The sequence below is a fragment of the Oratosquilla oratoria genome, chromosome 44 (assembly GCF_046742065.1).
Source record: "Oratosquilla oratoria isolate Oo_2021 chromosome 44, ASM4674206v1, whole genome shotgun sequence".
NCBI lineage: Eukaryota > Metazoa > Arthropoda > Malacostraca > Stomatopoda > Squillidae > Oratosquilla > Oratosquilla oratoria.
In genome coordinates this window covers 1,962,145-1,973,713 of record NC_134820.1, presented here as the reverse complement: position 1 = coordinate 1,973,713, position 11,569 = coordinate 1,962,145, and the positions used below count along the sequence as shown (strand labels likewise).

Here is an 11,569-nt window from a genome sequence, read left to right as displayed (position 1 = left end):
TCTTCTGTTACGGGTTCACCAGGAACTGTGTATCGTGAAAAAAACAGTGGTGGTTAAGCAATGAAATAACGAGGAACGGAATGAGTTTAAGTTTGATCCGGCGTAGGGGCTCTGACAATGCTCGGACCTAGCTCAACAGAGAAGGTTTTCAAAGAGGTGGTGAATATTTCCTAGATGTATGGCTTAGTCACTTTTTTATCCAAATAATGCAAAAATAAATCCCAATTATTGCGCAAAAGACCTATCAAAATATCAGTAGCAGACGAATTTTTCCCTCGCAGATCTTCGGCTGTTCTCGTAAGGATCTATCGGCTGTGACGTCAATCTTGTTTACATTCTGATGCATGCCATATGCGTGCACTATAAAATGTCATGCTACACTATCAACTTGATCAGTGATCTATCATATTTCGTGTGTTAGCAAGGTTTCATCAAGTATTTACTTCGAAAAGGGTTTAATGTGTCGCCGCAAATTGCAACAGCGATTCGACGAAACTTTCTGCTGCGGATGGATTTCGTTTTCATTCTTTTCCGAAAGATCCTGTTTACAAAAAGGACTGGATCATTCGGTGCAGGCGGCATGAGTCATGAAAGCCTGGATTGAAAGCGAAACTCTTTTCGAAACATTTCGTAAAAACCTGTACACTCGGGACTCTGGCCTTGCTGAGTCAATAGGAATTGGCATGGAGCCCATTCTAAAAGAAGATGCAGCATTGACCAATTTTGTCATCGACAAGACCCCAGGTTCGGCAAGCAAACACCGTCGAAGGAGCACTACTATTGAAAAAATACAACGCCTAGAGGTAGTTGTATCAGTCTGTATCATGTCCCGCCCCGGGGGCAAAGTTCTCAATGACGTCCCCTACGCACGTACTACGTACAAGCGGTGCGTTCTATCGCCGAATACGCAGCCCCGGCTCTCCTTACTGAGGAGGCGGGCAAACTCCAAAGGCTTGAGACATGCCAGAATGAAGCGCCCCCTTCCCCCTCCCCCACCACCACTTCCTATCTCCACCATCCCTTACAGGCTGTTTTAGCTATTTATTGGCTTGCGAAAGGATAAGGGAAAAATATTTCATATTCTGTTAATTCTAACGCAGAATTCATATATTACGGTAAAATATTCAGGGATCCTTTGACCTTTTTTTATTATAATTATTTTATCAGCCTTGTGGGCAGCATGCCCAGACTAGAAGTGCTGCCCCCCTAAATGTGCCGCTACAGGACATATGCCCCCCTCCCTGCCTCCCCCCCCCCTCATTTGAGGGCCCTGATCATGTGTTATCTACACTGTCACTGACAATCGTTAACAAGCATGGTTAGGCTTGATTTGGTCCACATTGGAACACGAAAGGACATCCAAATCCAATAAATCTTCTTCACTTAATGTGAAGTCACTTTTGTATTGCGTGCTGGCCATGTTAAAGAATGTAAACAGCAGTCGTTGCGTCATCAGTTGGCCTAGCGGTGGAAAATGTAACTACGACATTGAAAAGTTCGTCTGCTATCAGGCACTTTTAAGATCATGCTGTTTGGATAAAATCAAGACTAGAAAGCGCTAGAAACGTGAATTTTAGTGTTCTAACTTCTGAGTTATGTTTTCATACATGAAATAACAAAACATAAAGAAATCCAAAACCTTTTCAATTGACCTTTAAAGGTCAACTGAAAAGTTTTTCGAAGAGGTGGTGAATATTTTCTAGATGTATGGCTTAGTCACTTTTTGGTCAAATAATGCAATGTGATAAAAAGACCTATCAAAATATCAGTAGCAGACGAATTTTTCCTACGCCTATCTTCGGCTGTTCTCGTAAGACTCTGTGATGTCAATCTTGCTGTTTACATTCTGATGCATGCCATATGCGTGCACTATAAAATGTCATGCTACACTATCAACTTGATCAGTGATCTGTCATACTTAGTGTGTTATCAAGGTTTCATCTAGTATTTATTTCAAAATGGGTTTATTGTGTCGCCCCAAATTACAACACCGATTCGACGAAACTTTCTGCTGCGGATGGATTTCATGTTCATTCTTTTCCGAAAGATCCTGTTTGCGAAAAGGACTGGATCATTCGGTGCAGGCGGCACGAGTCATGAAAGCCTGGATTAGAAGCGAAACTCTTTTTGAAACATTTCGGGGGGAAAAAACAGTACACTCGGAACCCTGGCCTTTTCAACAAGCACAAAGGCCATGGTGAAATATATCCAACAGGCCTGCACGAGCCAGTTGACGACAGAGAATGGCTGAAAGAAGGTAATAAGCCCAGTTTACACTGTCAAAGATTTGATCAAATTTTCGCTCCTGTACAATGTAATAAAATTTAACAGTCTTTGACAGTGTGAACCTGGTGTTTCTTGTAAATTATAATACAAAGAGTAGTAAAGCGTTTCAAAAGGAACTGACACGTAGAACTGGTTGACGGAGAATAGTAGCTACTACCAACACTGCACCATGTTTTCAGCTTTACACTTCCTTTATAGATGTACATCTGCTTAGCAATCGTGCAGCACACAACAGCCTGCTTATCATCTTGCTTTCAGGTTCAAAAGCACACAAAGAGCTTGAGCTCATAGTAACGCAGAAAACACTTCTCAGGGATATGTCAACTCTCGCCTTGTCAACAAACATCAGCACCGGAATCATATCACAAAGTTGTGTGCTTCTTTCCTCCCAAGTCCCAGCACTTTTTTTTTTTTTTTTTTTTTCATTATAAAGTAATGAAAGGAGGGCAAGTACATAGGTAACTTCAAACATATCTTGATGTAATTCCACTATGATAATTCAGGCACAAGGGGGCTGAATTTATATTGAGAGTAGTAAAATGCATGCATGGTGATTTAAAAATTATCATGATTAATTTTCCACTTTCAGACTACTACTTACTGCCCTTCATTTCAACGAAAATTCATTTAGAAATCAGAAAAATGGGAAAATGAAGAGGCGCAAGGGGCTATATCTTATCCCAAAGCCAAAGCAGGTGTTGGAGTGGCGAAGAAGAATGTTGATCTAACATATGGTGGGTGTATGAAGTATTATTGTTCTACATATTGCATCCAAACTGTGAAACTGCATAGGACTTCCTACTGGAGCAATGTGATAAATTCAAAATTAATACTTGCCCAAACATTTGGCATTGTTCTGATAATATGACAAACTAAACAATAAAATGTACAAAACATAAATCTTTATTTTGTATTTACAGAATATGTACATATTTTACTTGGTGAATTACTGAGGTTACGTTCTGAATATCCATCATACAAACTTGCAAGAGATGCCAAACTTCAGTCCGCTATAAAAGTTCCTGAACCAGTCTGTTCCAAGTATGAAAGACAAGAGAAGTCTGACATCATCCAGAAACAATGGTCCAAGTTTAATCGTCCAACACAGTGAACTCTTTTCATATACCAAGGACAAATAGTAATCCGAATATAATTCCAAGAATCTGAACTAAAGTTATTGCTGAAGGATATTTAAATTTTGTGTAATGTCCATCTGGCGCAGGCCATTTTTTCCTAATTCGGTCTCTGGCACACTTTGGAAGGGGCAGGCGATTACCAACACTGCTCCACTAAATTACGATGTAAAAGATACCTGTACCGCCTGAAAGAAATAAAAGTATCAATTTATGATTATTTATTTTGCTGTAAATTCATGAAAATATGTATTTTTACATAGTCTATTGTATATATATTTTGTTACATGTATCCTTGTACCGTACTCACATTGGAACACGAAAGGGCATACAAATCCAATAAATCTTCTTCACTCAATGTGAAGTCACTTTCGTATTGCGTAATGGCCATGTTGAAGAATGTAAACAACAGCTGTTACGTCATCAGTATGTCCTAGCGGTGGAAAATGTAACTATGACATTGAAAAGTTCGTCTGCTATCAGGCACTTTTAAAATCATACTATTTGGATAAAATCAAGACTATAAAATGCTAGAAACATGCATTTTAGTGTTCTAACTTCTAAGTTATATTTTCATACATGAAATAGCAAATAATTAAATAAATAAAAAACCTTCCCGGTTGCCCTTTAAGGGCCTCATACACGCTCAGGCGTCCGGACGCCGGATAGGCCGGCTGGTGTCACCCACATACTATTCAGTCCTGCCTCAGTTCTAGTGAAACACCGCGGAGTGAAGATCATGGCCTCTCCCATGGATACGAAAGAGTGAGACCTATTTGCGACTGCAGCTGTTGCAGTGACCCGCAAATTATTACAGAAGACTAAGAAGAGGAGAAAGAGGAACGTATGGACCAAGGAATGGCTGCTGAAAACATGAACTGTCACATATAAAGTTATTGGAGGAGCTGAGACTACAGCCAGAAGATTAGTTCAATTATTTCAGGATGGACGAACAAACTTAATTGACGCTGCTCTCCCTAGTAAGTCCTTTTATTAATTGGCAAGTCACATGCATGCCCAAGGCCATATCACATCATGAGAGGATGACGTATACACCCCCACCTCCTGGTAACAGGTCGAGCATATGAAGATCTGAAGTTTTCTCCGAAAGCCCCGGGACGCATAATACCAAAGACATATTATGCAATAAGGAAGGCGTGCAAGCACGAAGGTGAGCACAATACATTACATTAGTTAATAGAAAAGGTAATAATTGCTGAGGACATTAAAAACAATCAAATACTGTCTTCCCTTTATTGGAACGACGTGATAAGAAAAAGAAAATACAGTTATCCTACTGTGTAAAACAACATGAAATATATTAAGTTGAGAGTGGAGGATAGATGGAGAAGGAGGAAAGGGACAAAAGGTAGGGAGGTTCTTAGAGTGAACTCCTTGAATGAAAAGGAAAAGGAGAAGGAGTACGAAAAGAAGCTGAAGGAGGAGTGGGAGGGAGTAAAGGATAGAGCAGAGATGGGTGTGGAGGAGGAATGGGGATGGTTCAAGGAGGGAGTCTTAAAGTGTGCAAGGATGGTGTGTGGAACAAGAAGGACAGGGGGAAATAGAAGAAAGGGTAGTGAATGGTGGGATGAGGAAACAAAGAAGGTTGTAGAAGAGAAGAAGCGAGCATTCACAGATTGGTTACAAAAGAGGACAGGGGAGTCATATGAGACGTACAAAGAAAAGAAAAGAGAAGTAAAGCAAAAGGTAAAGGAGGCTAAGAGGAGAGCAGATGTGAAATGGGGTAGGAGTATGACAGAAAATTTTGAAAGTAATAAAAAGATGTTTTGGAAAGAAATTAAGAGAGGAAGAGGAGGCGAATCAAGTAGGGAAGAAAAGGTAAAAGGTACAGATGGAGAGTTGATAATGGAAGAGATGGCAGTGAGGGGAAGATGGGCAGAATATTTTAGGGAGTTGCTAAATGTGAAGGAGGATAGGGAAGGAAAGATAGCTGCAGTGGGAAATACGAAGAAAATGAGAGTGATGAGTGAGGAGAACGGAGGAGAAATAAGGAAGGATGAGGTGAAGGCAGTTGTAAAGATGATGAAAGCAGGTAAGGCACCTGGTCTGGATGGATGTCATGCAGAATGTCTGAAAAAGGGAGGTTCAGTGATGGTGGACTGGTTGGTGAGATTATTCAATGTTTGCTGGAGAGAGGGTAAAGTACCGGAGGACTGGAGTAGTGCCTGTATAGTTCCTCTTTACAAGGGAAAAGGGGACAAGTGTGAATGTAGTAATTTCAGAGGGATTAGCCTGTTGAGTGTAGTAGGGAAGGCTTATGGGAGAATCTTAATTGAGAGGATTAGGAGAGGAACAGAAGGAGTAATTGGTGAGGAACAGTGTGGATTTAGGACGGGTAGAGGTTGTGTAGATCAGATCTTTGTGGTAAGACAGATATGTGAGAAAGCTATAGGAAAGGGGAAGGATGTTTTTTGGGCTTTTATGGATCTGGAAAAGGCTTATGATAGGGTAGACAGAAAGGCACTGTGGGAGGTTATGCAGATTTATGGGATAGGAGGAAAGCTTTTGGGAGCTGTCAAGAGTTTTTATGTGAGTAGTAGAGCATGTGTTAGGATTGGAAATGGAGAGAGTGAGTGGTTTGAAGTAAAGGTGGGACTTCGTCAAGGATGCGTTATGTCGCCCTGGCTGTTCAACTTATACATGGATGGGGTGGTGCGAGAGGTGAATGCTAGGGTAGTGAGTCAGGGATTGGAGATGGTTAAAGAAAATGGGGAAAAGTGGGAGGTGAGCCAGCTGTTGTTTGCGGACGACACTGCGCTTGTGGCAGGGTCAGAGGAGGGATTGAGGAAGCTGGTGGCAGAGTTTGGGAGAGTATGTGATAGAAGAAAGCTAAAGATAAATGTGGGTAAAAGTAAGGTGATGAGATGTACAAGGGGTGAAAGTGGCAGTAGACTGGAAGTGAACATTAAGGGAGAGCGACTGGAGGAAGTGGATAGTTTTAGATACTTGGGTGCAAGTGTAGCAGGAAAAGGTGGAGTGAAGGTGGAGGTAGAATGTAGATTGAGAGAAGCGAGTAAATGCCTTGGTGGTTTAAAGAGTGTAATGAGAAATAGACATTTGGGAATGGATGCGAAGAGGAGACTGTATGAAGGAGTGATTGTGCCAACAGCACTGTATGGGGCAGAAACGTGGAACATAAGAGAAGAAGAGAGAAGGAGTTTGAATGTGTTTGAGATGAGGTGTCTGAGAAGTATGGTGGGGGTTACTAGGCTAGATAGAGTGAGAAATGAGGAGGTGAGGAGGAGAACAGGGGTGAAAAAGGATTTGGGAGAGAGGGTTGATGAAAGAATATTAGGATGGTTTGGACACATGGAAAGAATGAGTGAAGAAAGACTAGTAAAAGAGGTATGGAAGGCAGATGTGGAGGGAGTGAACATGAGGGGACGTCCTAGGATGAGGTGGATGGATGGGGTGAAGGGGGCTTTGGGGAAGAGGGGAATGTCTGTTGAGGAAGGAAGGGAGAGGACGGAAGACAGAGGTGAGTGGAGAATGGTTGTATATGGATGATGTTGTGACTGCATGAGGAGGAATAGGCGGGGGGGTGGGGGGTGGGGTAGTATGTGTGAGTAAATTTTGACGCAGCCCGAAGGGATTTCTCCCCGTCCTCTCCTTATATGCAAAGGGGGACGGAGAGGGGGGGTCGCCGATTAAATGAAGCGGCCTTGCTGTGGATGTACTGTGTCTTGCGACACTGCTTCTGACCCAGGGCGGTGGGCAGGGTTCAGGGATGACCCGTCATCCAGGAGGTGCTCAGATGAGAGGAAGGGTGGGAGGGGTGTGGAGTGTATTTAGGGATGAAATGGGTGGGAGTGTTTTTATGCCTTTCCTTTTGTGGCTACCTCCCTAGTAAGGGGGAAAAAGCCTTGGTATATGTATGTATGTATGTATTTAAAAGTATGTTATTGCTGTCTGCTGCTAAGGTTGCTCATCATGGACAGACAATTGGAGAGGAGTTTCTGGTGAAACATGGCTAAGCTGATAAGAACGTGAAGGTGTAGAAGAGTCATTTAATTATGTTTGTTGTTAAATTGCCACTGAGACCGAGAAATGTTACATCAGTTTTGAGCTTTTCCGCTAGCAGTTGTATATCTGCTGTCATTTTTCTAAGTTTTGCAGCAACATTCTTTCCAACAATGCCAAACTCGTCCTTTGACTGGGAAGATGTCATGCGTTCTCCGATGAACATGAGAAGATGTTCAGCCAAACTGGTCAAAGGTCTCCGTTTCTCTTTTTTTTTTTTTTTCATGGCAGATTATGTCTGTACAGAGCTCGCTGTTGATGGTCTCTCACGGAATATGTATATCTCTACATATTCCCTAGGGTAGTATTAATGTAATATGACTATAATTTTCTTTTGTAAATATATATATATATATATATACATATATATATATATATGTATATATATATATATATATATATATATGTGTGTGTGTGTGTGTGTGTGTGTATGTATGTATGTATGTATTTTGGTAATGCAGGGTCATGTCTCGACATCAATCACCTTCTAATGCGACAAAATGCATAACTGTTATAACTTTACGTAACATAACCTGAATACTCTTTAGATCTAATGTTCCAAAGGCACAGGTTTTTCCTGTATATCTCAATGAATTCGCTCCAAAGTCGCCGCTCTTCTTCAGTGGTGCAGCTGGTGCTTAGTGCGAAAGACATGTTCACGGTAAACTGACAATCGTTGTACTGAGATGTGGCCTCAAGGCCGCCTCATGTGCCCATACACGATCAAATAGGCCTGACCCGGACTTTGGCCGGACAGATCCAGCCTGTCAGTTACAGGTTCGTGAGGGAGCCTCTCCGGCAGACTGTACAGGCCGCCTCATCGTTCCATACATGCTCAGGTTTGCCTAAACCATGAGGTTTGGACAGGCGCTGTGTGTGTACGGGGCGCTTTACAGTGCTCGGGTATCACCAGTGTCCTGTTCCTCAATGCAGTGTTTACCCATTATTACAAGGAGCTATGAAAGTCTTGTGACTGACCATCCTAATGTTGGCCGTGTTGGTTCTCAGCCTTGCTTGGCCAATGCACCCCTTTCACCATTTGTCAGAATGTCTTCTTCACTTAATGTGAAGTCACTTTCGTATTGCGTGCTGGCCATGTTGAAGAATGTAAACAGCAGTCGTTACGTCATCAGTTGACCTAGCGATGGAAAATGTAACTATGACATTGAAAAGTTCGTCTGCTATCAGGCATTTTCAAGATCATGCTATTTGGATAAAATCAAGACTATAAAGTGCTAGAAACGTGAATTTTATTGTTCTAACTTCTTCTGAGTTATGTTTTCATACACAAAATAACAAAAAATAAAGAAATCCAAAACCTTTTCAGTTGACCTTTAAAGGTCAACTGAAAAGTTTTTCAAAGAGGTGGTGAACATTTGCTATATGTATGGCTTAGTCACTTTTTGATAAAATAATGCAATGTGATAAAAAGACCTACCAAAATATCAGCTGCAGACGAATTCTTCCAAGACTGTGTCAAAAGGTGCATTCTAAATAATATGCAAATATTACTAAAAATCCTTTTTATTTTTTCCAAATTAGTATTATATACATTTACAAATTTACTTGGATTATGCTTATAATGTAGGTCAGGTGGCCAGACAGGCCAAAACCTATAACTGCTTTCCTCACCCCGTAAACTTACTTTGGTCACAATTCAACCCCAGAAAACCCAAAATTCCCCCTGGGGTGAATTTCACCCCTAATGAGAACCCCTGTGTTAGAATGAGACTTGGGATGACTGGCGTAAATGCGGATGGTTACCCCTGTGGTGGAAACAGATCGATTGAGGGTACACGTGATTAACGAAACTTAATCTTCGACGTAGTTCAATAGTTCTCTAGATTTTAAGCTCTAATGTTTCTAGAATTTACCCTTATGCATCACATGTGTTCTAATTCTTGAAACTCTTGAGAACTGAAACTCAAAACTTGCTTATAAAATCATGGTAAACTTGTAATTTGTTGAGCTGCGAAACAGTATAAATAGTAAAATCAATATATACGCCATTATATATGATAATACAAAGCATAAAATTTCTCAAGTGATATGCTAATACTCAATTTTCAGAGTTTCTGCACCTAAAGCTGCTGGGTGTGACTCAATAAACGAGACGTAACTGACGTGTTGTCTATACAATCTCAAATCTCGTTCTCAACTGTAAACTCACCAAAAATCTGTGTCATCTTACTTCCACGCGAAAGTTAGAAAACGCTGCTAGAGCAAAGTTCTTCGACCTAATGAACTACATTCGATATCATACTAAAGTGAGGTTGTGTACACGAGGTAGACTAAACCAATTATATCCTACTAAAGTTCTCATATCACTTAGATTTATACGATCATTTAAAAAAAAATCCCATCGAGTTTGTAGAATTGTCTAGAATAGATCGACGAGAAAACATACGAGAAAATCTGAAAAACGTTAAGAACTATGACTATAATATTCTTCACTCCTTGTCCACAACTCTCCTAACTATCGAGTGATAGGGAGTGTGGATGAAATTAGCCACCTGCCACTCAGCAACCACTTGTAATTGAGTGACTTAATGGTAAGAAAATCCCAGCAGTGTTTCAGCATCCCATTCCGCCTTGTTGTAGATCAATTCACTGTTCAACCCATGAGAGCCACCCCCCCCCCCCCCGACACACCACCCCTGAACACACCACAAACCCTTTCGGAGATGCCATACACCCCTTCCTTCCTCACCCTATCACCTTCCCGAGTCTGACTGTGAGAGCACAAGCGTTTCAATTACTTTTTGAAAGAGGACACATATTTTTAATTCCCTTCGACTATTTTATGTGCCAATTATCGGGTAGGTCCCAACAGTACTTTGCACGACTTTGTCACAGAAGTTTGAGCACAGCAAAGGTGACGACTCCAGCCACAGGCCCGCAGCCACGCGACCCCTGACGCGAATCTCTTACCTCTACATGTTATGCATTTCAACTCCTAAAGGTTATGACACACTAGGCATTTTTCTATAGCATGCTACTCGCTTTGGCACTTGCTTCACTAGCAAACTCTTGTGTATTCCTCACACATAAAATGTTTTGCTGATGAGTTTTTTTGGCTAGTGACTAACGAAAATAATAACAAAGCTACCCGCCAAGTATTCCCCTGCTGTTTACCAATGAGTCTATTACTGCGGAAGTCAAATAGAAACAAAATAAACACCGATTTCGTATTAATTTTTATGCTTTAATAATTGCAGTGACAATTATGAATAGAGAATTAAAAAAACACGTATAAACAATAATATGCATGCTCAGTTCTATTTATATTCTCTCTCTCTCTCTCTCTCTCTATATATATATATATATCCCACGAATGGTGGTTCATTTGAGCACCCAAGTGGCAAACTACTTTGTCGTTGGTTCTTCCCATCAAGGTCCCCACTTTTCCCAGCAGCAAGAGTCAGTAGCATACTACTCACTTTGTATACCAAAAATCAAAGTGAGTAGCAAAACCAAGTAGCATGCTAGCGAGAAATGCCTAGTGTGACGCCACCTTTATACTAAATAAGACGATGCTACCAAAGTAGGAGGCACACAATTTACTACAAACTTCCTGCTCTTCCCATCCTTGTCCTCCACTTCCATCATAATCATCTCCACTCTATTCTTTCCATATGTGACATTCCTCACATCTATATCCTTCTTAGTCAGGAACATAACTCCACCCTCTTGTTTTACCTCTGTTTCTAGTCCAATAATATAATTATATGCACCATGTCCTACACTGTTGGGTGGTAGTGGACCTTTCAATTTTGTCTCTACAATTCCCATTATGTCCGGTTCTTTTTCCTTCATATAATCATTCAGCTCATTCAATCCTGTTATTAATCCATCTATATTTCTGTAAGATACTTTTAATCTTCTGCTACTTCCATCGTGTTTTCTGTTTCCCTTCTGTTTTTCTTTTCTATGAACCATTTCCTCACTTTCATATTCACTACTCTCCAATAGAATTTCTCTTTTTCTGTCTCTGTTCTTTTCATGTTTTTTCCTTAGCTTCCAGTCTTTTTGCTTTCTCATCCTCTCTTTCCTCTTTATTCATTTCTCTTTTTATCCATACCTGTTTAAATTGCTCACTGTCTGCTAGT

At 40.9% G+C, this 11,569-nt stretch overlaps 1 protein-coding gene across 1 annotated transcript in view; it reads right to left on the bottom strand.

Moving 5' to 3' along the window:
* Positions 1-3,228: 3,228 nt before the first annotated feature.
* Positions 3,229-11,569, bottom strand: part of mrva (minerva) — a 146,099-nt gene continuing 137,758 nt past the window's right edge. The window contains exon 12 of the transcript XR_012966039.1: positions 3,229-3,607. The gene's annotated coding sequence lies outside the window, so the exon portion shown is untranslated. The remainder of the gene's footprint in view (positions 3,608-11,569) is intronic.